The sequence below is a fragment of the Cetorhinus maximus genome, chromosome 2 (assembly GCF_964194155.1).
Source record: "Cetorhinus maximus chromosome 2, sCetMax3.hap1.1, whole genome shotgun sequence".
Taxonomy (NCBI): Eukaryota; Metazoa; Chordata; class Chondrichthyes; order Lamniformes; family Cetorhinidae; genus Cetorhinus; species Cetorhinus maximus.
The window spans coordinates 44916640-44931100 of NC_135880.1; positions in this window are offsets into that span (position 1 = coordinate 44916640).

Sequence of the window (14461 nt, forward strand, 5' to 3'; positions counted from 1 at the left end):
ACATCTCCCTGAGGCTAAGTGCAGCCTCAGGGAGATCGCTGACAGTTTTAAAAACATTAAAAATAGAAAAAACAAAATCCTTAACATGTTCCCCTCATGTCACAAAGTCACATGAGATGGGACATGTTCATAAATTACACTAAAATTTTATTAAACTTTTTAAATCCCTTCATGAAACCTCATCCCGCCGGTGGATGAGGTTTCAAGTTTTTTCTATTGCCCGCCAGGGCTCCTGGCCTGCCCGCCAACCTTATGGTTGGACGGGCAGGTCCTTTAATTGTTTCATTGATCATGTCAATGGCCTCAATTGGCCATTGACAGGTCAGCGGGCTCGCAGCTGATTTTGCTGTGGGCCCGCCTTCCTGAAAATTTAAATGGGGCGGGATGACATTGGGGGTTCCGCCCGACGTCATCCCACGTCATTTTACATGTCGGCGAGTGGGCCCCGCCCCCTGCTCGCCTATGGCAAAATTCAGCCTATGCTTTGGTTCTGTCTTCACAAAGGAGGACACAAATAATGTACCAGAAATGTTGGGGAACACAGGGTTTAGAGAGAGGGAGGAACTGAAAGAAATCAGTATTAGTAGGGAAATTGATGGGATTGAAGGCCGATAAATCCCCAGGGCCTAATAATCTACATCCCAGAGTACTTAAGTGGCCCTAGAAATAGTGGATGCATTGGTGGTCATCTTCCGAGATTCTATAGACTCTGGAACAGTTCCTACAGATTGGAGGGTAGCTAATGTAACCCCACTATTTAAAAAAGGAGGTCGAGAGAAAACAGGGAATTATAGACCAGTCAGCCTGATGTCGGTCATGGGGAAAATTCTAGAGTCCATTATAAAAGATTTAATAGCTGAGCACTTGGAAAACAGTGGCAGAATTGGACAGAGTCAGCATGGATTTACGAAAGGGAAATCATGCTTGACAAATCTACTGGAATTTTTCGAGGATGTAACTAGTAGAGTTGATGAGGGGGAGCTAGTGGATGTGGTTTATTTAGACTTTCAGAAGGTTTTCGACAAAGTCCCACGTAAGAGATTAGCGTGTAAAATTAAAGCACATGGGATTGGGGGTAGTGTATTGAGATGGATAGAAAACTGGTTGGCACACAGGAAACAAAGAGTAGGAATAAACGAGTCTTTTTTCGAATGGCAGGCAGTGATGATTTAGATTCATTGCCACAGAAGGCTGTGGAGGCCAGGTCATTGAGTGTATTTAAGACTGAGAAAGATAGGTTCTTGATTGGTAAGGGGATCAAAAGTTACGGGGAGAAGGCGGGAGAATGGGGTTGAGAAACTTATCAGCCATGATTGAATGGCGGAGCAGACTCGATGGGCTGAATGGCCTAATTTCTGTTCCTATGTCCTATCTTACTTATGAGGGAACTAAATGTAATATCTCCAAATTTGCAGATGACACAAAGCTGAGTGGGAGGGTGAGTTGTGAGGAGGATGCAGAGGTGCTTCAATGCAATTTGGACAAGCTGAGTGAGTGGGCAAATGCATGGAAGATGCAGTATAATGTAGATAAATGTGAGGTTATCCACTTTGGCTGCAAAAACAGGAAGGCAGATTATTATCTGAATAGCTTTAAATTGAGAGAGGGGAATGTGCAACGAGACATGGGTGTCCTCGTACACCAGTCGCTGAAGGTAAGCATGCAGGTGCAGCAGGTGGTAAAGAAGGTAAATGGTATGTTGGCCTTCATAGCGAGAGGATTCGAGTACAGGAACAGGAATGTCTTGCTGTAATTATACAGGCCTTGGTGAGACCACACCTGGGATATTGTGTGCAGTTTTGGTCTCCTTATCTGAGGAAGGATGTTCTTGCTATAGAGGGAGTGCAGCAAAGGTTTACTAGACTGATTCCTGGGATGGTGGGACTGACATATGAGGAGAGATTGAGTTGGTTAGGATTGTATTCGCTGGAGTTCAGAAGGATGAGGGCTGATCTCATAGAAACCTACAAAATTCTAACAGGACTAGACAGGGTAGATGCAGGAAGGATGTTCCCGATGGTGGGGGAGTCCAGAACCAGGGGTCACAGTCTGAGAATATGGGTTGGCCATTTAAGATTGAGATGAGGAGAAATTTCTTCACCTGGAGTGGTGAGCCTGTGGAATTCACTACCACAGAAAGTAGCTGGGCCAAAACATTGTATGTTTTCAAGATGGAGTTAGATATAGTTCTTGGGGCAAAAGGAATCAAAGGATATGGGGAGAAAGCGGGAACAGGCTAATGAGTTGGATGATCAGCCATCATCATAATGAATGGCAGAGCAGGCTCGAGGGCTGAATGGCCTACCCCTGCTCCTAGTTTCTATGGTAGTGCCGCACAACACGATGGAGGGTATCCTTAATGTGAAGCTGGGACTTTGTCTCTACAACGACTGTGCAGTGGTCACTCCTAACAATACTGTCATGGACAGATGCATCTCTGGCAGACAGGTTGGTGAGGATGAGGTCAGGCATGTTTTTCCCTCTTGTTGGTTCCTTCATCACCTGCCGCAGACCCGGTCTAGCAGCTATGTCATTTAGAACTCGGCCAGCTCGGTCAGAAGTGGTGCTTCTGAGCCACTCTTGGTGATGGACATTGAAGTCCCCCCCCAGACTACGTTCTATGCCATTGCCACCCTCAATACTTCCTCCAAGTGCTGTTCAACATGAAGGAGCACTGATTCATCAGCTGGAGGGCAGTACGTGGTAATCAGCAGGAGGTTTCCTTGCCCATGTTTGACCTGATGCCATGAGACTTCATGAGGTCCAGGGTCATTGTTGAGGACTCCCAGGGCAACTCCCTCCCAACTGTATACCTCTGCTGGGCCTGCCGTTGGGACAGGACATACCCAGGGATGGTGATGGTGGTGTCTTGGACATTACCTGTAAGGTATGATTCCGTGACGATGACTATTTCAGGCTGTTGCTTGACTAGTCAGTGAGACAGCTCTCCCAATTTTGGCAGTAGCCCCCAGATGTTAGTAAGGAGGACTTTGCAGGGTCAACAGGGCTGCGATTGCCGTTGTCTTTTCCAGTGCCTAGGTGGATGCCGAGTGGTCCGTCCAGTTTCATTCCTTTTTTGTGACTGTTCTTTGCACTAAAGAGCGAGAATCCAGATGGTTGTGTTGCCTGCTCGGTGCCAGGGTTCAGGACATTTGCTTAGGACTGGAGAGGAACTTAGTGGCGAGCTGGGGTGGGGCGGTGGGGGGTGAGGATCCAGTTGTCATAGTCCATGTAGGTACCAACAACATAGGCAGGATGAGGAAGAAGGCTCTGCATAGTCAGTATGAGGAGCTAGGCACCAAATTAAGAAGCAGAACCTCAAAGGTTTTAAATATTTAATTATATTAATCACTTATTTATGTCACTTTCTTATATATTTTATTAACTTTACCACCAAATTGTGTACTATTTTAAAACTTAGGGATAGAATAGAACTTACCCACTTACCAGATACTCATCAATACTCGTGCCACCATGTAGCAGAGCAAGAACCAATTTCTAAAGGGTAAGAAAGATAGGAAGGGCAAATAAACAACTCCTTCTCTCCCTCTCACCAACTCCAAGTTTTCACTTAGTTAGTCAGCTGCACTCCTTTTGCCAAGGATGCATGCAAGAACTTTGAATTTATAGTAAACTGAACTGGGGCTACAATAACCAGATTCAACAAGTTAGCTAATTAACTATTCAGTTCCTGCAACTGAGAGTAAGTTTACCCTGTTTAAACTGCAAGAAAGAAAGAACTTAGCCTGCTTACAATGTACTTTCCAGTTACTGCTAATTACGGACTAGATTAGATTTTAAGAGGAAAATTTGAGAACAAAATTGACACTTAAAACTCCCCTCTCACCAAACTCCAAGGGCAGGATTTTACATCCTGCAGGCGGGCACATGCCCAACCCAATTGGGCATAAAATAGCTGCGATGACGTTTAGCCGCGATGATGTTGGGCGAGTGTCCTGACGTCATCGCGCACTCATGCAATCTTTCGGATGGCGGGCAGCAGCTCACCCGTCGACAATTAAGAGGGCTATTAAGCACATTAAAGTTTCAATTAACTGCCGTTTGTCGTTGCCCGTCCAATCTTACGGTTGGCGGATGGGGGAATTGGCCAGGCGTCCATTTCATCCATAAGGTTAATTTAAAAAAAATGTTTTGACAAAATTTTTATTCTGTTTATGTTTATGTGAGTGAGTGAGTCCTACGTGGGGACATTTTTTCCCGATTTTCAAAAGCTTTATTTTGGGTTCTACCCTAGAAGGACAAGGGCAGCAGATAGATGGGAACACCACCACCTGGAGGTTCCCCTCCAAGTCACTCATCATCCGTTCCTTCACCGTCGCTCGGTCAAAATCCTGGAACTCCCTCCCTAACAGCACTGTGGGTGTACCTACACCACATGGACTGCAGCGGTTCAAAAAGGTAGCTCACCACCACCTTCTAAGGGGCAATTAGGGATGGGCAATGAATGCTGGCCCAGCCAGCGAAGCCCACAAACCATGAATGAATTTTTAAAAAATTCTTCAGCTCTCTGCCTTCAGGGAGCTTTCAGTGCAGACTTTTGCGCTCACATTCCTCCCACCCCCATCCCGACAGCCTTTCACACTGGCTGGCCGTTAATTGGTCAGCCAGCATGAAATCGTGGTTGGGGGCTGATTGCGGGTGGCGGGCCGTTTCCCGGCCACTCCTGGGCCTGCCTGTCGCACCCGCCCGATGACCTGAAAATCCTGCCACAATTCTTCACTCAGTTGGTTGCACTCTGTTTGCCCACAATAACCCTTGATGTGTCACTTTATCAAATGCCTTCTGGAAATCTAAGTACAGTACATCCACCAGTTCCCCTTTATCCACAGACCATGTGACTCCTTCAAAGAACTCCGATAAATTGGTTAAACATGATTTCCTTTTCACAAAACCATATTGAATCTGCCTGATAACCTTAAATTTTTCTAAGTGCCTTGCTATAACATTTTTAATAATAACTTCTAACATTTTCCCTATGACAAATGTTAAGCTCACTGGCCTGTAGTTTCCACTTTCTGTCTCCCTCCCTTTTTGAATAAAGGAGTTACATTTGCTATTTCCCAATCTAATGGAACATCCCCTGAATCTAGCGAATTTTGGAAAATTAAAGCCAACACATCAACTATGTCACTAGCCACTTCGTTCAAGACCCTAGGATGAATTCCATCAGGACCTGGGGATTTGTCAGTCCGCAGCCCCAATAATTTGCTAGGTACCATTTCCCTGGTGATTGTAATTTTCCTGAGTCCTCCCTCCCTTCCATTTCCTGATTTACAGCTATTTCTGGAATGTTACTTGTATCCTCTGTAATGAAGGCCAATGCAAAGTACCTTTTCAACTCATCTGCCATCTCCTTATTTTCCATTACTCACTTTCTATAGGACCAATGCTCAGTTTGTTAACTCATTTCTTATTTAACTATCTATAGAAACTTTTACTATCTATCTTTACATTTCAAGCTAGCTGTCTCTCATACTCTAACTTTTCCCTTCTTATTAATCTTTTTGTCATTCGTTGATGTTCTTTATGTTCTTTCCAATCTCCTGACCTGCCACCTGTCTTTGCGCAATTATATACTTTTTCTTTAAGTTTGATACTATGTTTAATTTTTTTAGTTAACCATGGATGGTGGGTTCTTCCCTTGCAAGTTTTCTTTCTTATTGGAATGTATATATTCTGTGTATTCTGAAATATCCCTTTAAAAGTCTGCCAATGCATCTCTATGGACCTATCCCTTAACCTCATTTGCCACTTCACTTTAGCTAGCTCTGTTTTCATGCCGTCATAATTGCCCTTATTTAAGTTTAAAATAATAGTCTTGGACCCACACTTCTCTCCCTCAAACTGAATGTAAAATTCAATCACATTATGATTGCTGCTACCTACGGGTGCCTTCACTATGAGATTATCAATTAATCCCATCTCATTGCACAATAACGTGTCCAGTATATCCTGCTCTCTGGTTGGCTCCAGAACATGCTGTTCTAAGAAACTAACCCGAAAAATTCTATGAACCCTTTATCTAGGCTACCTTTGCCAAACTGATTTTTCCAGTCTACCTGTAAATTAAAATCCCCCCTGATTATCGCTGTAGTTTTCTGACAAGCTCCCATTATCTCTTCCTTTATCCTTTGTCCTACAGTGTAGTTACAATTAGGGAGCCTGTACATCACTCCCACAAGTGACTTTTTGCCTTTATCATTCCTCATCTTAACACAAACTGTTTCTACATTCTGGTTTCCTGAACTAAGATCATCATTCTCTAATGCGCTAATACCATCATTAATTAACAGAGCCACCCTTCCACATTTTCCTAGCTTCCTGTCCTTCCTAAATGTCATTTACCCTTCAACATCCAGGTGCCAATCTATTTCATCCTGTAGCCATGTCTCTGTAATGGCTATCAGATGGTATTTATTTCTATTTGTGTTATCAGTTCATCTGCTTTGTTTCAAATGCTACACACATTTAGATACAGAGCCTTTAATTTTGTCTTTTTACTATTTTTGTAATGTTTAGCCTTATCTGCTGATTTATTCTTAGATTTGGACAATCTGTCCTTTCCTGTCACATTCTGTTTATCATTTCCCATATACAAGCTTTTTCCATTGCCTTGTCTCTACTCTTTGGTCTACCACATCTTCCTAAATTTGATCCCTTGCATCCATTATTTAGTTTAAAGCCCTCTCCACTTCCCTAGTTATGCAGCTTGCTAGAACATCAATCCCAGCACGGTTCAGGTGTGGACCCATCCAAACAGTACAGACCCCACTTTCCCCAGTACTGGTGCCAATGCCCCACAAACCAGAACCCATTCTCCCACACCAGTCTTTGAGCTACAAATGGTATAGGTGCTGTGATGTGCTCACCTGTGACCTACAGTGTTGACTCTAATTACATCTGTAGGATCGGAGGGAGGGTTCATGAGTAGCAGGCATTTGGTGGATTTCAGATGAGTCTGAGGTGTCCCCAAGTCAAAGTGACCAAAAAGATCAGTAAATGTCTGTCAGCCTGGGACCAGGTTCTCCTGACATCTCCCTCCCCTCACCCTGAAGAAAGAAACCTTCAATGTCTCCAGTGGTTAAATAGCCACTTGTTAAAAAATAAATTTTTAGCTCCTCATCTTCAGGGATCTGGTCTCAATCCTGGCCTGGTTCCTCAGGTGTGCTTCATATTTACTCTCTTTGGTAAGGTTAGGAAAAATGTTGGAATGGCTATCAATTTTTGTTGGACACCTTGGTGAGTTAAAAGTTAATACATCGCTGCAGGAGTTCCTCAGGGTAGTGTCCTGGGCTGAGCAATCTTCATCTGCTTCATCAATGACCTTACCTCCATCATATGGTCAGAAGTGGGGACATTTGCCAATTGTACAGTGTTCAGTACCATTTGCAACTCCTCTAATAATGAAGCAATCAATGCCTGAATGCAGCAAAACCCGGACATCATTCCGGCTTGGGCTGATAAACAGCAAATAACATTCAAGCACATAAGTGCCAGCCAATAACCATCTCCAATAACCATCTCTCCTTGATGTTCAACAGCATTACCATCACTGAATCCCCCATTTGTGGGCTACCATTGACCAGGAACCTCACTGGATCAGCCACATAAATACTGTGGCTGCAAGAGCAGATCAAAGGCTAGATATTTTGCAGCAAGTAGCTCACCTCCTGACTCTTTTTAATTTTTAAAATTAATTTATGGGATGTGGGCATCACTGGATAGGTCAGCATTTATTTTCCATCCCTACTCGCCCTTGAGAAGGTGGTGGTGAGCTGCGTTCTTGAACTGCTGCAGTCCCTGTGGTGTAGCTACACCCACAGTGCTGTTAGGAAGGGAGCTCCAGGATTTTGACCCAGTGGCAGCGCAGGAACGGCGACATATTTCCAAGTCAGGGTGGTGAGTGACTGCTTCCCATGTCTGCTTCCCCTGCCCTCCTAGATGGTAGTGGTTGGGGGTTTGGAAGGTGCTGCTTAAGGAGCCTTGGTGAGTTTCTGGAGTGCATCTTGTAGATGGTACACACTGCTGCCACTGTTCAGTGGTAGTAGAGGGAGTGAATGTTTGTGGATGGGGTGCCAATTAAACAGGCTGTTTTGTCCTGGATAGCGTCAAGCTTCTTGAGTGTTGTTGGAGCTGCACTCATCCAGGCAAGTGGAGAATATTCCATCACACTTCTGACTTGTGCCTTGTAGATGGGGGGCAGGTTTGGGGAGTCAGGAGGTGAGTTAATCGCCGCAGGATTCCTCAAAGCATTTCCACAATCTGCAAGTCACAAGTCAGGTGTGTGGTGGAATATTCTCCACTTGCCTGGGTAAGTGCAGCTCCAACAGCACTCAAGAAGCTTGACACCACCCAAGACAAAGTAGCAGCTTGATTGGCACCCCATTCACCACCTTAAATATTCACCCTCTCCACCACTGATGCACAGTGGAAGCAGTGTGTGCTATATACAAGTTGCACTGCAGCAACTCACTGAGGTTCCTTTGATAGCATCTTCCAAACCTATGATCTCTATCATCTTGAAGGACAAGGGCAGCAGGCACCTGGGAACACCACCACATCCAAGTTCCCTTTCAAGTCACACACCATCCTGACTTGAAAATTTATGGCCATTCCTTCATCATCATTGGGTCAGAATCCTGGAACTCTGTCCCTAACAGCACTGCAAGAACACACATGAACTACAGCCGATCAAGAAGGAAGCTCACCATCATCTTCTCAAGGGCATCAAGGAATTCACAATAGATGCTGTCCTTGCTAACAATGCCCACATCCCTTGAACAAATAAAAAAAATTAATCTTCCTTTGTCTTGGAGCAACAGGCTTTCAAAGGTAAGCGGGAAAGCGGCGAGGTGCCACAGAAGAAAGCATGGACTATCTACTGTTTCAATATTCAATAGGTCCGACATCAATCATGAATGATTAAAGTGTCATTTCAGTGGCTAGCTCAATAAAGTTTCTGAGTCAATTGACACCAATAGACATTGCAAATAGACAAATTTATTCTCACCATCAACAAGTGGAAGGACAGTACTCACCCCAATACTTTATCCGGAATCTGATTCAGTCATTGTCATCTGGCAAAGTTTACACATAGGGAACAGAGAACAGAAAGCGCTTATGCTATTGAGTTCAGAGAGTGTGCAACACTAACATTCCCAAGTTCACAGAATTCATAGTGCCAGCACTGTTGACTTCACAGAAAGCACAATGCTAATATTACCATATTCAGAGAATGTAAAACATTAACATTTCGGAATTCAGAGAACACAAACACTAATACTCTGGAGTTCAAAGAATATACAACGCTAACCCTCCAAAGCTCAGAGAACACAGAGACTAACACTTTTGATTTCAGAGAACATACAGCGCTAACTGTACCAAGTTCAGACAATGAACAGCATTAACACTACCGAATTCAATATGAAGGGGCGGGGCCATGAAGGAATTTCAACTTGAGAATGATAATTTTAATATTAAAGTGTTGTAAGCATGATTGGGACTTGCTGCAGGTGAGGAGTTTTGGATGAATTCGAGGATGGAAGATGGGAGGGCCAGTCAGGAGTGCATTGGAATAGATAGAGTCTGAAGGTAACAAAGGCAAGCGTGAGGCATTCACCAGGAGATGGGCTGAGGCAGGCACTGAGATAGGCAATGTGGTGGACATGAAAGTAGGTGGTCTTTGTGATGGAGAGGATATGGATCAATTAGGTTGCCAAGCTTGCAAACAAACCGTTTCTGCCTAAGACAATGGCTAGGGAGGGAATACAGTTTATGGTGGGTCTTTTGTCTCCTCATTGTTAATTAGAGGAGTTTGTATTTCATCCGAGACTGGATGTTGGACAAGCAGTCTGACAATACAAAGATGGTGGAGGAATTGAGAGAGGAGGTAGTGAGGTAGAACTGGCTGTTGCCAATATACATGGTGTTGAGTCTTCGGATAATATCACCTAGAGGCAGAATTCAGGTAGGAAATAGGATAGGGCCAAGGATAGATCCATGGAGAACTCCAGAGGTAATGCTGTGGGGGCAGGGAAGAGACGACACTGCAGGATATTCTCTTGCACTAGTGGAATAAAGCAAGAACATTCTCACTCAACTGGTCAACGAGTCAGAGAAATTGGAGAAGGATTACATGGTGAACCATGTTTAAACTACTGAAATAAAGTTGAAGAAGAGTATTGCGCCATTGCCACAATCACAGAGAATCATTTTTTACTTTGATTGGGTTCAAAACACGATCAGAGAGGTTCAAACATCGAATTGCGGGAAAGATGACAGGCAGGTACGGGGGCCAACAGACAGTAGTATTGCCTTCTACTCCACCACTGCAGATAATGGACAGTGTCTTTTGGAATACAGGTGATAGCTGCTTGGAAGTGCAGACATTCCAGTCTGCACAATGCCTCTTCTTCATTCCTACAGATTAGGTTATCTGAATTTATATGAATATTGCTCATCCTCCTTCTATTGCTCCTTCTCTTCCTCATTCAAAAAGAAAAATCCAGGGCCTGGATTTTTCCTATGGCGGGCGGGCTGGGCTGGGCTGGGCGGGAGCAGGTGGGGGCGGGCGCAGTGCCGATCGCCGCCCATGATTGGCTGTGTGCTGCCATTTTACGTGGGGGTCCAATTAAGGCCTGCTCAGCCTAATGCGTGGCTGGTAGCACTCAGCACTACCTGTGTGGGCTGGGGGAGGAGGGAGAATCGGGCTCTGCGCTCCTTCACACATGTTCCCGAAAGAGCATAGCAATCTCCCTGAGGCCTCGGGCAGATTGAATGGTTATGAGAATTGATAAAGAATAGATTTAAAAACTTATTCAAGCATGTCCCCTCTTGTGACTGTATCACATGAGTTGGGACATGTTTGTAAAGGTGGGAAAATTTATGTATTTATTTTATAAAAGCTTCAAGAAACCTCATCCTGCCCGTGGATGAGGTTTCCTGAAAAACGTGAAGGTCGCTTGGGCTTTTCGCCTGCCCGCCAACCTTAAAGTTGGACGGGCAGCATTCTGAACTATCTTAATTACTTCCTTAATGGCCTTAATAGGCCATTGACATTTTGGCGGGAGCGCAGCCACCTCCGGTGTGCGCCCGCCGAATGAAATGTTGAGATGATGCATGATGACATCAGAATGCACGCCCGACGTCATTGTGTGTCATTTTACACGCCAGCGTGTTGGGCCTGCCCCTTGCACGCTGACTGGAAGATTCAGCCCCAGGATAACTCTGGATGAGCGATGCCATTCAGCTCACCTTAAATCAATTGTCAATCCTTCTTTCTGTGAAGAATAATTTCTTGATATCATTCCTATCTTTGAATTCATTTTTATTCTAATACTGGTGACCCTACTGTCTCTTCTCTGCCCTGGTCACAGCACATTCAATAATTCCCTTGAGTCTCAGTAACCGGCATTACACAAAGGAGTTAAGATATTGTTTGAGGAACAGCCTGTTTGCAACTGCCTCTGAAATAAAGGCCTGGGCTTTCCTTATAAAAACCACTCACTTCTGGGTCAGCAAGTGAAGTGGGGCAGAGTCTCTCAGTAACATTCTATAAGAGAACCAGCCACCTCAGTTTCTACCATGACTTCTCTCCCCATGACCCCTCTGCCGCCCTGATCATTCTGCTGGCTATCCACCCATCTGAATCAAACGAACTGGTAGGGGGCTGGTTAGGACTGACAAGCTGAACTTGAATTGCAATCTCACGGGAGTTCCACCCTGGAGCACAAATTTGACCAGAAGACAACTACTATGTTGAAACTACAGTTTCTGAGCAGTCAAGGCTACTTCCATCCCTGAATGCAGTAACTATTGCCAGTACAGAATTAACTGCAAGTCTTATACCCTAATGTCTGACTGGATTGTTCTGCTAGACTGCCAGTCAACAAGATCTTCCTCAGTTCATGTCCTGCCTCTCAAAGTACATTGCATTTGTGAGTTTTGGACTCTTCCAACTGGCCTGTCATCAGCAACACCAGGGGAGAGATTGGCTCCACAGTCTGTCCATGAAGCCAAAACTCCTGAATCTTTGATTTTAACAGATTAGACCCCTGAGATTGTTGTCTTAGAATCTTAGCTGAGAGTTGTTGCTAATGGCACCAGTGGGAAGATGCCTCCTCATCTTGCCTACTAACTGCTTCTGCTCAGTGCTGCACTGGGTACTATCCAGTAATGTTTGCTATCTGTCAGCATTGTCATCTCCCTGAATGAGTGTATTTGAACAATTGCTTGAATAAACGAAGCAGAATGGGTAGATCAGGTGCAGGAGGAGTCCCTCTGGAAGCACCACGCTGCTCAACTGCTTCTTCCGTTAAGCATCCAACCCCTTTGAGGAATGTGAAGGACATTGAAGGACTTGTGCATTATTAGGTTGTATCGCAGTCTCTCCTTGCATCTCACCTAAAGCTGAAAGTTGCCACATTGTTAAAGACTTTACTGTGATTCCACAGAATTTTGGCTCTTGTCCACCTGGAGGTGGGGGATAATCATTGCAGTGTTGTGCATGGAAAGACTGACTCAGTGAGGAGACACAAAACTAGTTCAGTGACCAAACAGAGGAGCTAATTCCCTAGTTTGGGGCTGGCTAAATGGACAAGCAAGTAAATGAAGCAGCGATGAGAACTGGCTGGTCTGGTAAGCAAGGCCCCACTCAACATAAGGCTGCATGACATAAATTTGGGCCAGTCATTGTGAACCTGGAGTCATGTGTGGTACATTATCAGCTAGTGGATCATGTTCTCCCTTCTCCGTGCTCGCTCCATGCTCTGCTCCGCCCCAACACCCCACCCAGGGGTACTGCATCCTTCCTCAACCTCTACTTCCCACCTCACATTCTCCGCCACATTTTTCTCTTCGTCTCTATGGTTACCTACATTGGTTGCATTTCATGCTTAGCATCCAGGCTACAGGCCGCACTTTTAGTGTACAGGGTGAGGATGCGACATGGTGTGCGCTTGGTGACATGCAATGTGAGTGCATGGCAAAATCAGAATCCCACACATGCTCATCAACAAAAGAGGAATTTCTCATTCCTTGTCAACATTCAGTGTTACAATGTTACAGCATTTATTCTATATCTGTATTAAATGGTGCAGCGTGTATCCGAGTTAAGTGCATTAATGCAATTTAAATAACAAATATTTTGTCAACATCAAAAGGAACTCTAGTTCTTAGTGACCTGAATTGTAAAACAATACTGCTATGCATGATTCAATGTGCATTATAGTTTGCTTAATGTGCTTATTAGAGCCAACAATTATTTAGATGATAAAGGCTTAATTCTTCATCATTGCTGACACTTGCCTGGATGAGCATTGTATCTAAGCAAGGGGGTACAATTAAGTCTTTAATTTCACTATAGTTTTTGTTTCTGTTGAGCTGCCCGTTTACTCTTCCATTATAAAATAAGCCAATTTCCAATTGTTTAATTGACTGACGGGAAGTTTGGTGGAGAGATTCCATTTGCTTCCATTGTTCCATTCTTTATGCATCAGCTCTTTCCTGCTTAGACCCATTTGCTGTGCTGCTGTTGAACTGTGCAGATTCAAATATTGGATAAGAGAGTGAACATCTCTGTGAGAACTATTGATAATTTGAACAATAACAACTACAATTACAAATGTGACTTTCATTTATAGTGTTCTTTAAAGAAAAAAAAATGCTCAATAAACTCTACTAAGGCATAAGGATAAAATGCAAAGGATTAAATGATTTGTTAAAGTACCTCACAGTATCATGTTGAGTTTGTTAAAAACAAGTTTCTAAATTAGCCATGTTAGGTTAGGCCGCCTGTTGAGAATGCCTGTCACTGGAAAGGCTTGTGCTCCAGCCTGCAGCTGATATCTGATAACGAGAACATTGGGCTGGATTTTATGCTTCCTTGCCAGTGGGTTTGAAGATGCGATTTGAGGGGAGGGGGGTGCAGCAGGTGGTGATGGCACGTAAAATCTGTGGTTGGCCTTCCTGCCACTTACCTACCTGCCTCTGACCTGTTTTTTTTTTTAATTCATTCACGGGATGTGGGCTTTGTTGGCTGGGCCAGCATTTATTGCCCATCCTTAGTTGCCCTTGAGAAGATGGTGGTGAGCTGCCTTCTTGAACCGCTGCAGTCCTTTTGAATAGGTACACCCACAGTGCTGTTAGGAAGGGAGTTCCAGGATTTTCACCCAGCGACAGTGAAGGAACAGCAATATATTTCCAAGTCAAGATTGTAGGGGGTGGTGGTGTGTGTCAGCTTCACCTCTGACTTCTGAGCAGTTCGAATTGCTCCCACTTCCTGGGTTCTAGACCTTGGACTTATTTGGGGGTTGTGACAAAGTGCAGCAGACAACTGGTTTTGGTGTAAGAAAAAACTGAGTTTATTGAAGTCACAAATGAACTTATAACATTAGGATTACACTGAGATTATACAGACCTACAAAGTTACATTAGTTAAGAA